A 19,392-nucleotide genomic window follows, 5' to 3' on the forward strand; every position below is an offset into this window, starting at 1 on the left:
GGTTTGGCTCTTTTGTTACCGTGTCTCCCACAAATATGGTCTATAACCTTGGATTGATGTTATAATCCCTTTGTCTCCTCTGGTGTATGAAGACAATAATTTTTCACTACCTCCTAAAGTTGTTATGAAAACATTTCTATAATTAATCCAGAGTGATATATTAATGAGGCTCATAAAAGAATCTAATCAGAGATGCATTAAGGAGTATTTCAGATTAAAATGAAAAAGTAGCTATTATTGTATACACTGTATTATGTAGAAACTCTTCAAACTGTAGTTTGTTCGTAAACTAGATAATTCTGATGAAAATGGAATAACTATTGGCTATACATTCAGTTTCATGGGCAAGTCTTGGAGAGGGTTTTTTCTCCTTGCAATGGATTAGCAGTGGAAAGGAACTAGAGAGCTACAAATTAATGTAGCTCAGATGCAGCAGAACAGCATGTCTAAGGGCACCCTTAAGCCCAGTGTCTTGTCTGAACTAGGCTGAACAAGGCCATGAATTTAGGTTTTCCTTATCCTGACCTAAAATTCTTTCCCAAATCCTAGAAAACTTCCTGTACAAACTGAAATTAATATCCTGGCACAAAGTTATAACTTCAGTGGCTTTGCACACTCCGACAGCTAGAAAAATGTTTCTAATGGAAATTCCCAACTAGCTGTATCCATAGACATTCAACTCAGAGGGAAGCTCTGAACAAAATCTATCTAAAGAGACTTAAAAATTATACAAAACCAAGTTTCTACTCCTTTAAAGGTAACTAATGGGAAAAGGAAAAAAATCTACTTCTGCATGTTTTTTTAGCAATATTGACATTTTGTCAAGTTCATACTGTATTGTAAGAGGATTGTCATGTTATCAGAATCGACTAATTCACATCCTTGTTCAGCACAAGTAGTGAAGAGCACTGTCTATAAATCCTTTTGGATTACTACATGGCTTTGAGCATGCAATAAATCTTTTCTGCTATCCCATCACCTCCTAATCTGCCAAAAGTCTTCCAAAAGATCAGAACCATTAAGATGTCATTTTATAATGGAGGAATTATAGCCTAATTTAACAAACCTTGTCCTGAGGTCTATAAACTAGGACTCAAAAGTGAGAAAGAAATCCTGTGCTGAATTCAATCACTGCTTGGGATTCCTTGCCTTGAGAGCCCATTCATTGGCTGACTAGCTGCCAGCCTTCCAAACTGGCTGGTTTTCCTTGCCAGGTTTGAGCTGTTCTGTTCCAATAACTGTTGTTCCTTATCTTATTGCCTTTTTTTTTTTTTTTTTGGTCTTACAACAGAGCCAAAACATAAAACCTCCTTGCAAATTCATTTCTATTAAAAAATAATAATAATTCCCTGTGTAGGTTAGATTTGTCCTTTCTCTACATGTTTCAAAGTCCAAAACTTGTACACAAAGGTTTGTAATTCTAAAAATGGCTGTTAAACTGTCAGCAAGCAGCCTTCCGACTTAGAAATTCATAAATCTGACCTTTATTTTATTTGCTTGAGCAAAAGGAGGTACCTTCGTTCACGTAAATGTATCTGTGTGGCAAACAGTGCTGTCTGAGCCCCAGATACATTTAATGTATATAGCACTCCTTACAAATAACTAGCTGGGCTCACACATGCCTCTGTACCCTATGATTTTTGTGCAGTCTTTACCTCTGTCCACCTTTCATTTTCATTAGAGCTAGTTGACTGGATGGGAGTGTAATTAAGATGAAGGTATTAGTGGCCAGTAAGGGGGCTGGCAAGCCCTTGAGGAGCTTAGAAAAGCAGATTGCTCAAATATCCCTTTCTCATACACAACAGTTTCATGTACACTGGCATGTACAGTCTGGCAACTGGTCAGGTTTCCATGGAAATTATGGAAATTTGACCAGCAATAGCTGTTTATCAAGTCTTATTTCTTGCCATTTGCAAATGCCTTTGCCTAAGGTGGCAAACCAATAAAGATTGCCCTTTTCTTCTGTCTCTCTGTCCTCCTGCTTCGCACCACCCTCACCCCTCAAGAGCCTGAAAGAAATATGTGCATGTGTAAGAGGACTTTCTGCTCGAGGAAAATCAAAAGAAAACCTTTGGTGACTTCATGAAGGACTGCATCATGGCTGTGGTACTGCTTACCGAATCAGAGGGTGACTCCATTCAGCCCTCAGCGTCAGTAACATGGAGGAGGCAGTTTCTAATGCCTTCTCTTTACAATGGTAGCTTTTTTCCTCAAAAGTGTGAAAATTGATTGCTCATGCTTAAAGTCTGCATAACTGTAAGCTGTGGTAGGGGTCATATATTATTAGTCCCTTCCCAAATTTGAGCTACTGTGTTTGACTAGCTGACCTCCTGTGAGACAACAGTGAATTATTACATGAGCCAATAACACACAGCACAGTAAGTCTCTCCTGTTAATCTTTTCTAAATTTCCCAGCTGTTAATTCCACTGAATAACCTCTTTATTACAGTATAATCTTGCCTTAAATTTATAATAAAAAGTTCTAGGAGCAAAGGCAGAAAATGAAATCACAGCTTCAGCCTAAAAGTGGAAGTGCCTGCATTCCTGTGGTGTCATTTTTGTTCAGGTTTCTCTGCCCCTTTCAGATCCTGAATGAAGTCTTACATTAGTTTATACCCACTTTAAGGAGGGAAACTAAGGAACACTACTTAGACACTGAAGGCCAAAACCTGGGTAAAATCAAAGAAGACTTTCAAGCCCTGGGAGTGCAAGTGAAAAACATTGGTGCCCAGGTTATCTTTTCCTCCATCTTGCCAGTTCGAGGGAAGGGACTAGCCAGAAATAGGCGCATAACACATATCAACTCCTGGCTATGTGGCTGGTGCCATCATGAGGGTTTTGGCTTTTATGACAACGAGGCATTCTTCGATGACTATAACATGCTAGGGAGGGATGGAATCCACCTGTCTAGAAGGTGCAAGGGAATCTTTAGCAACAGGCTGGCTAACTTGGTGTGGCGGGCTTTAAACTGAAGGACTCGGGGGGTGGGGTCCAAAACAGAAATGCTAATGCCACCACATCCAACTGGGGAGTAAGTCAGGCCAACCAGAGCGGCGACGGGTGTTCCTTAGCTGTCTCCCAAGGTGTGTACCAGAGGAGCAACCACCTCAAGTGTATGTATACAAATGCACACAGTCTGGGAAACAAACAGGAGGAACTGGAGCTCCGTGCCCAGTCAAAAGGTTATGATATCATAGAAGTAACTGAGACATGGCAGGACAACTCACACGACTGGGGAATCATGGTGGACGGTTATAGGCTGTTTTGCAAAGACAGGCAGGGAAAAAGAGGTAGAGGAGTCACGCTCTATATTAAGGAAAAACTCAAATGTATTGAGGTCAACTACGGTGATTGTGAGTGCTCTGTTGAATGCCTCTGGGTTAAAATCAGAGGTGTCGTCTCCAAGCAGGACCTTACAGTGGGCATCTGCTACTGACCTCCAAACCATGACGATAAAGCCGATGAAGCAATATTTGGGACACTAAGGCAAGCTTCTGGTCAACAGAACCTGGTTCTCATGGATGACTTCAACTACCCAGACGTTTGCTGGAAGAACAATACAGCAGCTCGCATGTCATCCGTCAAGTTCCTGGAATGCGTAGAGGACTGTTTCCTCTTACAAATGTTAGATGTGCCAACCAGAAAGGAGGCACTACTGGACCTGCTATTTACAAACCAAGAAAACCTGCTTTGTAATATCTCGTTCAGTAACAACCTTGGCTGCAGTGATCACAATATTGTGGAATTCGAGATCCGTCTGAGCATGCTGAAGGTTAGCACCAAGACAAGAGTTCTAGATTTTAGAAGAGCAAACTTCAGCTCACTCAGAGCTCAGTTGGGAGGGATTCCATGGGAAGCTTCCATGGAGGATAAAGGAGCCAGTAAGTTCTGGGAGCTCTTCAAGAATGCTCTCTTGGAAGCATAAAACCAGTTTATTCCCTATAAAAGAAAGGGAAGTAAGCAGAGCAAGAGGCCCCCTTGGCTCAACCATGAGCTCCTAGGTCTGCTTAAAACCAAAAGAGATGAGTACCAGAGATGGAGAAGTGGAAGATTGTCCACTGAGAACTACAAGGGCATTGCCAGAGTGTGCAGAGATGCAGTTAGGAAGGCAAAAGCTCAACTTGAATTGGAACTGGCCAGAGACATCAAAAATAACATGAAAGGGTTCTTCCGGCACGTAAGTTGCAAGCAGAAACAGAAGGAAAACATAGGCCCACTGTTAAACAGTAGAGGTGAACCAGTCACCAACAATGCTGAAAAGGCAGAGGTTCTCAACACCTTCTTCATCTCTGTCTTTACCAACACTGTTGGATTCCAGGTGTTGGGAACAAAAATCCAGGAGGATCCAAACATAGATCCACCATCAGAGATGAAGGACTTAGTATGTGAATTATTACAGGAGCTTGACGCCTACAAATTGATGGCCCCTGACGTCATCCACCCAAGGGTGTTGAGAGAGCTGGCTAATGTCATTGTGGGGCCACTCTCTGTAATCTTCGACAAGTCGTGGAGATTGGGGTATGTCCCAGTGGACTGGAGGAAGGCAAATGTTACCTCTACCTACAAGAAGGGCTCAAGGGAGGATCCGGGTAATTACAGGCCCATCAGTCTTACTTCAATCCTCAGGAAAGTTATGGAACGGATCCTCCTGGGGGCCATCATGACTCAAATGAAGCACGTGATTGGGAAAAGCCAACACAGCTTCACCAAGGGCAGATCCTGCCTGACAAATCTGGTGGCCTTCTATGATAAAGTGACCTGCTCGGTTGACATGGGGCGAGCAGTCAACATTGTCTACTTGAACTTCTCCAAGGCTTTCGATATGGTTCCCCACGGCCTCCTCCTGGAGAAACTGATGCGTTATGGCCTGGACAAGTGGTCTGTGCAGTGGGTGAGGAATTGGCTGATAGGCTGCACCCAAAGGGTGGTGGTAAATAGCTCTTTTTCAAATTGGCAGCCCATCACAAGTGGCGTCCCCCAGGGATCGATATTGGGCCCAACACTATTCCATATCTTCATAAGTGATCTGGATGGTGGGATCAAGCGTAGCCTGAAGAAGTTTGCAGATGACACCAAATTGAGTGGGGAAGTAGACACTCTGGAAGGGAGAGCCACCCTGCAGGAAGATCTGGATAGGCTGGAAGAGTGGGCTAACAAGAACCTTATGAAGTTTAACAAGGACAAGTGTAAGGTCTTGCACCTGGGAAAACATAATCCTGAAGTGCAGCTCAGACTGGGATCCACCCGGCTAGAGAGCAGCTCCGTGGAGAGGGACCTGGGGGTGCTGGTGGACAAGAAGCTCAATATGAGTGAACAGTGTGCTGCTGCAGCCAAGAAGGCCAATAGGATGCCGGGTTGCATCAAAAAGGGAATCATCAGCAGAGATAAAGAAGTCATTATCCCACTCTGCTCGGCACTTGTCAGGCCACACCTGGAATACTGTGTACAGTTCTGGTCCCTGTTATACAAAAAAAGATGTGGACAGGCTGGAGGAGGTCTAGAGAAGGGCCACCAAGATGATCAAGGGTCTGGGAAGCCTGCTGTATGAGGATAGGCTGAGAGAGCTGGGTTTGTTCAGCCTTGAGAAAAGGAGGCTTAGAGGTGATCTCATCCCCATGTACCAGTACTTAAAGGGCAGCTACAAAGAAGATGGAGACTCCCTTTTTACAAGGAGTCACATGGTGAGGACAAGGGGTAACGGGTACAAGTTACTGCCAGGGAGATTCCGACTGGCCACAAGAGGAAAAGTTTTCACAATGAGAACAGTCAATCATTGGAATAATCTCCCCAGGGAAGTGGTTGACTCCGCTACGCTGCACACGTTTAAGACTCAGATGGGCCATCTTGTCTAGATTGCGCTAGAAAGGTTGGACCAGATGATCCTTGAGGTCCCTTCCAACCTGGTATTCTATGATTCTATGAAATAGTTCAGGTGCTGAGGATCCTTGGAGTAATTCCTCTCTGTCCTGCTGTTTTTTTCTGTGGTCTTGTGATGTGCCAAAACCTTTCATAAGACCATGGGCCAAATGGGTTTAGTCCCATGTGTTCCCTTCAGAGATGCTTTCTCTCCACCCAACCGATGCTAGGGCACTTGTAGCCTGGTGACATACCTTTCCTGCACTGCTTTGCACTGTATGACACTGAATCCTTCTACACTGGAGCACAAATAACTGGTATGTCCAGTACAGGCCATGCAAAGTAAAAGCAAAGCATCATAGGATTTCACTGTATGCTGTCAAAGCAGGGAATGCAAATCAGAACCAGGTTTTGAGCTTGGGAAGAAATGGCATGGTCAAGTGTTTGTGAGGGGGCAGTGAGAACTGTAAAGGGGGGCATGATAGGTAATTCTGTCCTCACATTCAGAACAAACTGCTAGTAGCCACAGGAAGCTGGAGCCACCTTTTCTGCTGTGTTCAGCATGGGGGCTCGGTGACATTAATGAAAGTCTTACCCATACGGCATGACTAGGTGGCATTTTGAATTTGTTGTGTGCTACCTATTTCCTCTTGATTCCATCATTTCCCTCCTTCTCCCAGGAGCTGCCAATCAGGAATTGTTAATGCACACAAGAGACTCATTCACTGAATGATGCCATTATTATTTTTATGATTTTCTGACAGGGACTTCAATTGAAGTTTATGAGTCTAGTCACCATATTCTCCTGCCATGTGGCTCCTGTTTCTCTGAGTTCATGCTTCTATTGTTGACGTCTAGGCAATTAATAAGAAATACCATGTATATTATTTATTCAGTATTCAGTATTCTCAGTGCAGCTGTCTGGCACTGCTTAGTGAAGGGCCAGTTACATGAGGCAAAAGTACATTTTTTCATGCAATAAAATGTTTATACCTATATATATATATATATATATATATATAATTGTAAAATAAACATTACCAACAACAGGTGGTTTCATGCAATTCCATTAAAGAAGTGCCACTACAGTGCAGGGTTATTTCACCCAGTGTCTGGAGTCATATTTATGAGCTTAACTCTTGGGAACTATCTCCACCTTCCCTATAGGCATATATGCAGTTCAAATCTGTTTTCCTCCACCAGTTATCCTCAGTAACAGGCTTCAAAGCCTTTCAACCACTGTGTTCAAACAGGACTCACTCTTGTGGTGCAGTCATAAGCTTGGCTCCATGCACTTAGCTTTAGCCATAAGAGTAGTTTCATTGCTTCAAAAAGCATTTCTATATTTTCCCTATTTCAGCAAATATCTTATGAATTTTAAAAATCATTGCAGGGTAGATGATACCTTCTTCAGTTTGATTCTTCTTCAAAACACTTAAGTGTATCTGCCCTTCCCTCACTACCACCCTTAGTCCTGCAGATATCCAGTGTTCATTAGATGGACAAGTCTAATTGTATAACTTCTGCAAAGATCTTTTAACTTGAGGTATCCATTCTGTCTCACACTTCCTTCCTGCATCTCAGTGTCTGAATAATTCTTGTGTGTTGTACTAGACTGGAAAAAAATATAAGAGGAACTACAAAATAACAAAGATGATATACACTCAAACAAAAGCTCAAATGGGCTAAACCAAGTGCAATGAAAATTTAGCATTTGCATTCGATTTCTTGATTTGTTAGCAACACTAATCGTACCTCATCTTCAGCAATGAGGTACTGCCTTTCAGTGGAGAACTGCCCACTTGGGTTCTTGGGTTGCCTGGGTCAATCTTCCTCAGCTCTTATAAGGCAAGTGAAACAATTTAGATTAGCCATGTCTGAAGGTTATTTATGCTATCCTGCATGACTTTAAACACTATCACATTAAAAGTGTTCACACAGTCAGTCCTTTTCAGGTTTTATAAACCAATTATCAGCAGAAGTTGACAAGAGCAAAGCTGCTTATGAAGGCAGAGTTAAAATTAACCAAATACATAGAGTAACTGAGTGAAATATGGTATCTTCTAATGTACAAAGGGCAAACCTAGAGTTGACCTTAGATATCATTTCTGAATCAGTCCTATAAATTGTGCACTATTTACTACCTATGGAAATATTCTACCAGAGTAGTGGGAAAAGCAGGTTTACTGCTGTGTATAGAAGAAAGCCAAAAACAGGCCACAATTGCAGGATATCTTGAGGGTTGGCGGGAATTACAGAGCATGGGAGACATCGTTGCTGATCTTCAAGGATATGACATGCCTCCCAGGTGAATACATGTTGCCAGCTGTTGCATGTCTCAGCAATAGTGCAATAGTCCCTCAATAGTCTCAGCAATGGTGCAATAGCCAACTCATGGTACCTGTTAGAGGACTAGCAGGATGGCTGGCAATTGTATGCAAGTAAGGGTCTTTAAATTGAGATTGGAAGGAGATATTTGTTCCATTTTCTTCTCTGCATTACAAAATTCACTCAGATACTTTTGTAAAAGTTCCTGGAAGCTACCCATTTTCTCTTCATTTTCAAATCGGCCTGTAGGTCTTGAGAAATCTGATTCTCTTCCTATCCATTGGATTTCATCCTGGCCGGGAGTATCATGAGGAAAGACCATGGTCCCAGTTCAACTGTCCAGTACAGAAATAGGCAAACACTGATCGAGTTAAATAATTTGACTTTCCACAGTGAAATAAACTGACTTTCCACAATGTCTAAAAGAGGATCAGCTTTGGTCTGAATCTGAACTAGAGGTCTTGGGTTAGTTATTATTGAGAGTGGTGTGACTTATCCTGTTACAAATGGTCACCTCTCTGCTTCACTGGAAAATCTTTAAATTGCTGTGGAAACCCTTTTGTTTTCCTCTTCCCCAACAGAAGACAGCAGCAGTGCAGCATAAAATGTCGAATGAACTCCAGGCTCCTGCAGTAAAAATAGCATTGTAAGAGATGATGGCAATGCTGCACTCTCAGATATGTCAGAAAGGCATGGCAAAGACAATATTCCTCTCTCATTACACCTCATCAGGTCACACAGTACTTAGCTTGCAGGCTCTTTCTGATAGCAGAAAACTAGCTCCACCTCAGAAACCTGAATTTTGATTCTGAGGAAATCTGACATACTGTGACAGAAGTAGGTAACCCAAGAGCACTGGAGTCTTCCAGCTCAACTGTGCTGCTGGAACATTTCTCTCCATGATGTTCTTTGTTCTTTTTCTGACTTCTGAAGTTTAATCGTTTCTGCTTTGCTGTTGGTGGATTTTTCATTTGCCTTTTTCTCTCTGAGCCAAAAACATTTGAGACATGAAAAAATTTACATTCTGACAGCATTTTCTTCCCCTTTTGGTGGCACTGACTATAAGAAGAAATGAAAGCAAAGCTATTCATCCCTGTGAAGAGTTTTCAAATGATGATATTACGTGGCAGGAGTGCCAACAGGCTGTGCATGAGGTAACATTCAACAGCGAGACCTGGAACAAAAGGGCCTTCCAGGGGAGGGAGTTCAACTTGTGCTTTCTCACAGGACTGAGGGTGAGAGAGTCTGAGTTTGGCAGAAAGTGGATCTAAGGAGTGGATGTTCACAGCTCAGGAAGTCCTCTAATCTTCAGCTCTCTCTAACGTAACCTTTCTCTGGCCTGGACCACTGGAGCAGGACCCCTGGAAGCCAAAGACCAAGTGTTTTTGCAGAGCACAACACCCACAGACTAAGTCCCTGTGACCTGGCTGCCTGCTTTCCTCTGCCTCACTCAAGGTCCAAAGAAAGGAGAAAAGCCAATAGCAATTTTTGCCAGCAAAAAGAGAAAGGTGAGGGATTGGGCCACTCCTAAACCTATTACTTCTCTGTGTGCAAAAAGTAATATGTTATAATTAGGACAGACACCATTTTTCTCAGTCATAGTGAAAATTCACAGGAGACAACATTCACATCACAGCTTACTGGCAAGCTTTAAATAAATGCATCTAAAAAATAAAGACGAGAGCTTGTAATACTCTTCCTAGCAGTATGAAGAGTAGAGTCTGATCCTGCTTTCACAGCACGAATTTGTACAGGGTTTTGTTTAATTACTATCAGGAGCTGCAGGGTTGTTCTTCCAGAGAACTAGCAAAAGAAGTGTCACAGCTGGGGAGTTGCATTGAGAGTTCGACGAGGCTCCTTTCACCACTCTGGTCTTGAAAAAGTACATTTACCATAATGAACACAGAATGGCTGAGAACAGATTAGATGGCAAGACATAAGAAAACCAGATTTCCTTTTCCTATGGAGCTAGTTGTAGAACTATAAGCTTAATTTTTGTTAGTATTTGAGCAGCTTCCTAAAATAAAGAGTATTAGCCCTTCTCTGCCTCCCTAAGCTGTAATGAGGAATTCAGTGTGCAAGAAATGTACATAGAAAACTCTCTAAGGTTGTGTATGGGGCATATGGAAAGATATGAGGGAAGTCACAACAAAGAATGAATATAAGAAAATCTTCCCTAATGTGGAGTTTTTAAATATTTCCTCCAATATTGGTTTTAATGTGAAGCTGATTTTTCTCATGAGTTGCAGAAAATGACTGCAAAAATTGTCAGCTTTCTGCAAAAAAAATCTCTTCCCCTTAAAAATTCCTTCCCCAGATTACTTTTTTTTTTTTTGTATTTACAATGTTTAATGAAAAAAATGGTTCTTGGGTACATCTAGCAGAATGAAACAAAAAAGACTAGACAAGACTGATCCATCCCCCCATCTTCCTAGCAGCTTTATTTACTCAAAATGAGCCAACTCATGGGATAAGTTTGTAAACACAATCTAGTTAGTCACCTTACGAGGATCTTTCAAATAATGAAATAAAATTTTCCAGTAACCATTCATGCCTCTGTCTTTTCTTCCAGCAAGTAAATCCCTTCCTCCATGAGGATGTGGAAGTGGATCTAGAGGCTAAGTGGCTGAGAGTAGAGAGATCAGACACCCCCTCATCCTGAGCTTCCAGCCTCATGTTAGGTCATAAATAAAACAACATAACAGTGAGCCCGTTTAAATTGCCACACAGGTGGCATGTTGCCTGTAGACCAGCCTTCTGGTGAAAAGGCTTAGCAGGAGAACAGTCAAAAGGGCCTATTTTGTCATATTCTGTACAATCTAATACATAACACTGTCCAAGTTCTGCCAAAATAGCTTTACTAGAAGCATCTTGGTAATGATAAAGAGCAGCAACATCAACTGAGAAATTGCAGGGAAATTCAGGAAACATTTCTGCAGCAAAGGGTGGAGGTACTCTCCTTGTTCTGACCTGTTCCATAAGTATCTAGAGAACCCATTAAAAATGTCTCAAATAGGAAAGTGCTGAATATGCCTAAAAATCTTTGTCTTACAGATCTCTAAGCAGATGGGACAAAAAAAAGGACTACCATGCCTGTCTAACAGATATCTGAAGGAGAAGCAATGTCTCGCTTGTACCACCCAGGGAGCCCACAGGATTTGAAGTGAACCTAGACCGCCTCTGAGTCACTGTAACCACAGGACCATGCTCTGTCCATTTGATCTCAGGGCTGAACCCTTTTGGATAAACTGGAATATGATGTTTTGCATTTACTCAGGCTACTGTCCCATTTGCTGGATGATCTTTAGGCTATCTAGGAAGCCCAGATCACAGAGATTTCTTGCACTGGTGGCAGGTAGTTGAAAAGTTGCTGTATGTCCAAGACCTTAACATTTGTGGTTATATTTTCCTTAGTAGATTGGTGGTTCATTTTACCCTGGACCTAAAGAGTAAGGTGAACACCTTGCTAGTTCTGTTATGATTAGATTATGTTATTTAATCACAATCCCACCAGGTCTTCCATACCCTGTTTGAGAATTACGAGGCTTACAAAGAACAATCAATATTATCCTGCAGAAAAGGCAGATGAATCCAGCTGATCTCTGTATCTCAGGGATTCAGGGATACCCTGAAGAAGTTCTGAATTCCTTATCTTTTCCTCAAGCTTTCTTCTTTTATTATTTTTTTAACCTTCCGATTTTGCTGCTGTTCCAGATAAGAGGTTCTGCTATCAGTTATGTGCTGGGCTTCCAGCCACTTAGCTGAGATCAAATGGTGTTTTTCCTCATCTGTCAAGAGCTGAGGTAACAAGTGACTAAATTATTTCTTTTCTTTATAAATAGAGCAGTTAAAAGACTTCCAGAATGATATTATTATGAAAACTAGTGGAAACCAGAATAAGAATCTGTTTAAAATTGGCAATGATGAGTTTTGTGTGGGACTAGATCCAACCCTAGAGTAGAGGGTTGCTGTATCCCATTTGTACCCATACAGTGCTGAGGGAGGGTATGTTCATACAGGATGATGATGGAAGTCCCGTGACAAACTGCATTTACTATGCTGCATTTGCCTGGTGCAAGAAGCGTCTTGCATTGTAACCACTTTTTCCTTGCACCTCTATCCTTCTGAAGATTAAAACTGTGATTAAAGTAGTGTTTAGGGCCAAGCACCATTCCCACAGTTGAGACGTGAGTGTCCTTACTTCACTATACCACCAAATAAATGGAATTCCATAAACCATAGCAGCTAAGATTGCAAATATTCCCATAATCCCCATTTAAAACACCCCAAGCGATCCCTTGCTGCCACTGCTTATAAAAGGAAATTAACATGGAAATCTCTTCATCCTGCCCTCTGCTCAGACACCAGGAAGCCATGGCTGGCTCGGTGTCATCGGCTGGGATTATTTGTTTGGCATTGGTCAATGGCCATACATACTGGTAAATATCCTGAGTTCATTCTTTTCAGCTGTCTGGATCAAATGTTCAGAAGAAGAGAAAGGGAAAGCAGCACTTCCTACAGCTCTTTAGGTCATTTTGTAAGATTTATGTACTTACCCTAACAGTATGAGACGAGGATGTGTCATTGGATCTCCTAAGAGGAAGGCAAAGTTCAGCCTCATCTTTTCCTATATAATCCACGTTATAGAAGTATCTGTGTGAAAGTAAGTGCAGGGAGTGCCATTTTCTTGCAGGAGTACAGGGGCTCTGATATTACGTCCATCTAACTCTGCCTGCTGTCATGAAATTCATCTTGAAAAGAGCAATAACTGCAGTGGAATATCAATCACTTCAAACTGCTCTTAACACAGAGTTGTAATCATGTGGCTCTCATACTGCAACACTGTCAGAGGAGAAGTTGCATTATGTCATGGTAGATAGAGTCCAAGCAGTGAAACCTCCCTCTTGGAAAGAATTTAGTTTGAGGTAGGTCCACTATGACCCTTGTGGGGCTTTGAGACATCCTAGACTGGCTTTCCGTAATTGGAAACTGTAATAAATGTGTTAGTACAGCTCAGCTAATCAAAATATTACCCTCTAAGAAGTCTGAAAATATATTAATTTTTTTTAGTAGATTAAGTTTAAAAGAAAGAAGAAAAAACACTTTTCTGTAGGAAAATACTGACTTGTAGAACTTCTTCCATCAAAATTTATTTTGTCTCAAATTTCCCAGCAAGTTCCATTGCTTAAGCTCATGATTAAGACTTTCACCTAAGCCTTGCTCAGCAGTTGCAAGGTTGTAAATTAACTGTGAGTTCCTCTTGGAGAAGGTCCCATTACTAGTTTTACTCTCATGCTACTTTGTTAGGAAGGTTTTTTGAACCAGAATCCTAAGTGGCATAAATCAGTGTAACTCCAGTTGGGATCCTGCTCGTTAATTCAGCTGAACCACATGAACTTGGTCCTGCTGTCATACACTATGCTTCTTGCTTTAAATTCTTTGCAGAAAGCTATTTTCACTTGTTTCTCTTTTGCAGAAACAATAGCATCAACTAAATGCCTTGACCAGAACATTTCAGTGCATTTATCCTAAATCCTTAGTCTCCTGGTGGTACTGCAGATGAAAGCAGGATGCCCACAGAGCATGAAGTCATTTGCTGGGATCCTCCTTCTTATCTCTTTTTGCTTGTATTTGAAATCTGGAGTACTCTGCTTCCAGATGCAGACGAAAAATATGTGCCAAGAGTCTAAGCAGCTGGGATAATAGCAATGCAATGTTTGTACCCAGTCAAAGCAAACTCTTCATTGCTACATTACTACTTCTTGTTGATCAAGCCTTGAGCATGGGGATGGACTGAATGACCTCTCACAGTCTCATTAGTGGCCTTTTGTAATTCTAGACTATTTTCTGCTTCCTTTTGACTTTATATTCCTCCTTTTCTCTCCCTTTCTACCATATTTCTTTCATTTCTTGACACTGTTCTATATAAATTATACTGAATATAACAGAAATTTAAATATTCTGTGCTGCTTCTGTGTGGTAAATATTCAAAAAGAACTGTTATGAAATCCATCTTTAGACTCCCTCAGCAGTCTATAGACAGAAACAAGAACTTCCAGCACCCTAAGGTCCTGGTCTAAGACAGAAGGAACAAATTACCTTGCAGAGATTCTTACTACTCTCACTGACTGTTTAGGGAGTATAGGTTTTTAACTTCTAGACACCTATGCTTAGATGAAACAAATCCTCACCTAAACTTATCCTCTACACTTTCTCTGTAGTTAATGGAGGGGGAAAAGGAAGAGAATATACGTCAAATGGCTTAGCCTTAAGTGAGTCCTAAGACAGGAAGAATTCCTTTCTGCATACGCTTACCTCTCCTCATTGATTGTAGAAGCCCAGGTCTCTGGTTCAGACTAGATATTCCCTGTTTTGGTGGCTGCGCTCAGATGAGGCGAATTGTGTCTGAGGAGAAATACAAAATCACACAACAAGCCAATTACAGTCCTTGTGGTTGAACCAACAAATATAAGTCTTAAATAGTTTTAGGTACTGGACCATGACTTACATTGCCTCATACTCTTTTTTTTCTGCAATACTGACTCTAAGGAAAAGGAAAAGTTTGTGTTGAGAGAGGGGTTGAAAACTGGCTACTAAGGGCTGTGGGTGAAAAAGGTCAGATAAATATTCTGGCTAAAAATCTGAGACTGACAACTGCCTTTAAAGGCCCCTCAGCCCTTCATGAAACTCGGTGTTTGACTCTCCAGCCAGGCAGTGCAGGAGAGTGAGAAGTGCTGGTAATTTCACTGCTCTGCGGTGGTAAATGGGAACACATTGAGTGGCTTCTCCCTACAGCCCTGCAGATTTCAGTGGTGTAGAGCTGAAAATACTTTATCTTGGGGGATTAATGGTTCTCTCACTTTTTAATGCTGGTGAACCCAGTTATTTCAGCTCTGTGTCTGCTACTTTACTTATTGTTCTCCAAAGTATTATTCATTCATGGCTTTCGATAGACCTATAATGCAGTCGCAGAAAGCATTTCAGGAGGATAGGGATTTGATTAGGGTGATGCATTTGAAATGTCAGAGGTCTCTCCACCTCATCTAGAAGAAATGGATAGAGTTGACAGATGCGCTCTGTGATAATGGGAACAGCATTATTCTTACAACATTTTTATAAACTACCTCTGTTTATTCTTTTCCTCCCCCTCTCCCTTTATTTTTCTCTCTCTTGGAAAAAACACTAGAACAATGCAGGGAAATAAATAAGGAAATAGACTTGACCTGGGTCACCTAACTTAGTTTTTTATTATTATTTATTGTTATTTACATAATCTTTTCCCCAACCATTCCTCTGGTAAGACCACACAAACGTCCATGTACATTTTCTGGAACATTTGTTGATCTGCATAACCGAAATTCTAAATTCTTCATGAGATAGTATTTTTTTTTCTGTTCCTCTGAATAGACAAAATATGTCTAGAAAGTAAAGTATCAGGCCAGAAAAACTGTCACAGTTCTTCTAGAAAAGGATGCAGCCTGGAATTTCTGGGGAGAGTATATGGGATGACTGGAATCTCAGAGATGAAAGCCAATTGTTGTGAAAGCTATATTGCCAAAGCAAAGGGAGATTTCTGCAGCAAGAAAAGGTCTAAGGAGCTTAAGTTTTTATTTTCTCATTTGATTTTCCAAGAGGAATTCAGAGCCCACCTGATGGCTCTGAAACTTCCAGTACAACAATCTAATCTGTAGGACCAAAGCTGCACATTTATTTAGACTCCTAATTCCCTCTGGTTTTTAAATACCTACATACCACCAGGGACCTGGGCTTAATAGTCTAGCACTAATTCTCTTAGTAGTTTATTAGGCTCATTTGTCTTTCATGCACCTGCCAGTGGCTCTAGGCTTCCTGTGATTACTTGGCAAGGTTATGTCTGGGCTTCAGCAGCATGTCGTGCTCTGCAGCCCTGCAGAAAGGACAATCAGAGGATACCAGTGATCAGGGTGAAGGCTGAGGCTCTTATCTTCATTGTGTTGACTGATATTATAAAGTAACATTGCTAACTTCTTAAAAGAGTAGACATGGGACCAGCTGGTTTGTCTTTATACCCTTTCCTCCTACCAGCCCTGGGAAGCCTTGCCCATTAACAAAACATTTTTATGTTATCTTGAAGCCTTTAGATAGCTCAGAGGAAGCAGGTTTCAGACAGGTTCAAACATAGCAGGGGGTGTTGAGTAAATGTTGATTAATTTCCAACTCTTTGTTGCTGATATAACTGCTAGTCAATAGCCTTTTTTTAATGTTCAGAATTCCCCTAACCCTGTGGCCTGCTTTTCTGAGTAATTTCTCTGGTACCATGGGAAATAAACCTAAATTATGATCTGTTTTAGGAAATTTGTCAGTCAACTCTTCACTTTGAATGCTGACCACGGTACAACATTGTAAGAGGTGAGCTACAAACTGACCCAGACATTAACTGTTTTACAGCTGCATTGACCAGTTCCATAAGTGTGCATTATATGAGAAGTGAAAGTCTTAGGAGAAACAATATTTTTTTTAAGGCAATGGACTTTTATTCCAGACTGATATACAAGAGGGAGCCTCAGCCACTAGCAAGGATCTTGATAGGGATAGACACTTACGGGCAAAGTAAAATGTAGCCACTGTTTTAGAAAAGAGGGACATTTTAGACTACCAGGTAAGCAATAAGCTATTGTGTAGTCCTCATTTTGGAAGGAGGTTTCTCATCTGTTACTGTGGACTAGCCTGGCTAAAAGCATGATGTGCTGCAGCTGGAGGCTGCAATTTGTTTGATAATCAGATACAGTCATCCTTTAATCTTGCTCAGGAGGAGCTCTTTATAAACATTTGCAAAACTGTCTTGTTAACCTTCCTCAGACTCTTTCCTAATCCTTTTTTCTTGGGCTTTAAACAACAAGAATATAAAAGATTTAGCTCCTAGATTTTCATAAGCAGCCTGTTTTAGTACATCACAGCGAATCTTGATTTACAGCTAATGTTTATTGCTAGAGCTGTAATAAAACATTTGGGCAATGATAGCAACATTTATCCCTCTCCACCTGCTCCTTCTGCCTCTCTCCTCTTCCTCTCTCTCCTTTTATTAGCTTGGCTACAAGCACCTGTTGTGGGAGGGATCTATAAAGCCTGGGAAAAAGAGTACTGTCTTCCTTGACTTGCTCTGTTGCTCTATGACCAAGTCCCTGTTGTACCCCTGGTTCCTGTGGAACTGAGCCTTCCCTCTCTAGTTTATTCCTGTCCTGGCTATCATGCTATATTCTAGTGGTTGGGGGGTGGTGTTTGGGTTTGGTTTTTTTTTTTTTTCAGGTGAGAACTTCAATTGCTTTACCCAGACATGACATTTGAGTGTGACAAGAAAGGTATGTTCTCATCTTCCCTCGCTTGTATGTCTTTAAGGTTGTCCTGAAAAGATGCGTCTTGCCTTGTGTAGTTGTTACAAATCTATGAACTGAATTCCTTTAAGGTTTAACATTTAAAATGCTGGGTTTTTATTAACACAGTAAATGACAAGATTTCAAAGGGAACACTTAAGCACATTACCTCTCTGGAGAGCAGTGTGGTGATAGTTGCCTTGCATTCAACTACTAAAATACAAAGACTCAGAAATACCTATGTAAATTTTTCAGTGTTATTTTTAAATGGGTTTTGACCTGTTCTTTGTCCTTGCTTTGACCAGCTTTCCAAGTTAGTAAGAATACTGTACTAATACCTGGTACAGAGACAATCTGTGTTGTGATAAGATGGTCTTTTACCCTCTCAAGAGTTGCTTAACTTAACATAAAATTTAGGTAAGTATAAATATTCTAGGAGCTTAAATAATAGTGTTACTGTAGCCAAGATCATGCGATGGTGTAGGGAAACAAAGTCTGTGAGTAGAAGGAATTCTGCTGTTAGACTAGCTGGTGTACCTGAAAAAACAAATATCTGGGTGCACAAGCATTTCTTGAGGCCTCCTAGAAATTCAGGTGTTGATTATGATAAAATATTTCGTAATACTTGTCCTGTATTCCTTCCTTTGTTTATTTATGTTGGTTTGCCTTTGGGGCAGATGCTTTCTGTTGGCACTGCATCTTACAAACTGCTTAGCACGGTGGTGTTGGTGAGACTCAGGGCAGGAAGGAGATGGAGATAATAACAAAAGCTTGTACTTTATGTTTCACTATACTTTCAAAACTTATGCTTCCCCTGGATTTTCATCCACTTGTCTCTGTAGTTATGCAGGCTGCTTTAACTTGTAGGGTTTTCTGGAGGTTTGTTTTGGGGGTGGTGGTATCTGATACTTTGAAAGAGATTTTTAAACCAGGAGTCAAGCTGCCAGGATGGTCCAGAAAAATTTGCAATACTAGTCAGAGAGAATATTTGCATTTCTCTATTCCACCAGAACATAAAATGCTTCATTAGATAACTGCAGCTCTGGGGCTTTCACTCTGCCCCCTTTGCATATTAGGTGCAGGTTGAGTGTGTGCCTTCTCCCTACTAGAGCACATAAAATTAAGCAAAGTGTGTAACATGCAATAAATATCTAGTAGCTACTTCTGAAGTAGCTGCTGGCCGATTTAATACATAGTTAACAGGCAGGAAATGAGAGAATGGTTCCATATTTCAAAGGCAGATCTGGCTTTTTTTATTGGTCTCATGTGACAGCACTGTAATTATTTCTCTACCATGTGATCTTTGGGGAGGCTTACTTAAGTAGTGTTTGCTAATGGAAAACAAACATAAAATGTAGTGAACGGAGGTGACATAGTGACAAACAAAGGATATTTCCCTTGGAAAACTTCTACTCTGTCTTTTGTCAAGTGACTCATTGATCAGCCCCCCCCCCCCATCTTGCCCTCTGAAGCTGACTTTGGAAAAGGAAATCTCTTCCTGTGGCAGTATCCAGACTTTCATCCAAGAAGGCTTTGGAACAGAGGACATTCAGAGTTTAATGACCATATCTTTTTAGCTGTTTTTTCAACATTTGAATCTGGCTTTGCCTCCAGAGTGGAGGTAAAAAGACTGCTAAAACATGAGCTTAATATTAAGTCTAAGACAATTTACAAGGAACCGTTGAGAGCAAAGGGAGACTTTAAACTGGGTATGTACTGCACTCTTCTGTTACTACTGGGATGATAGATTACTGTGGTCACAGGATTACTTGTGGAAAATATTAGAAGGTTATCATGCACTAAGCCATAGTGGTGCGGCCTATGTGGGGCTGATGAGTGTGTTCTCCAATCTCCCTTA

This window comes from Nipponia nippon, unplaced genomic scaffold, assembly GCF_047370975.1.
Source record: "Nipponia nippon isolate SJK-2023a ecotype South Korea unplaced genomic scaffold, ASM4737097v1 scaffold_3, whole genome shotgun sequence".
Lineage (NCBI taxonomy): Eukaryota > Metazoa > Chordata > Aves > Pelecaniformes > Threskiornithidae > Nipponia > Nipponia nippon.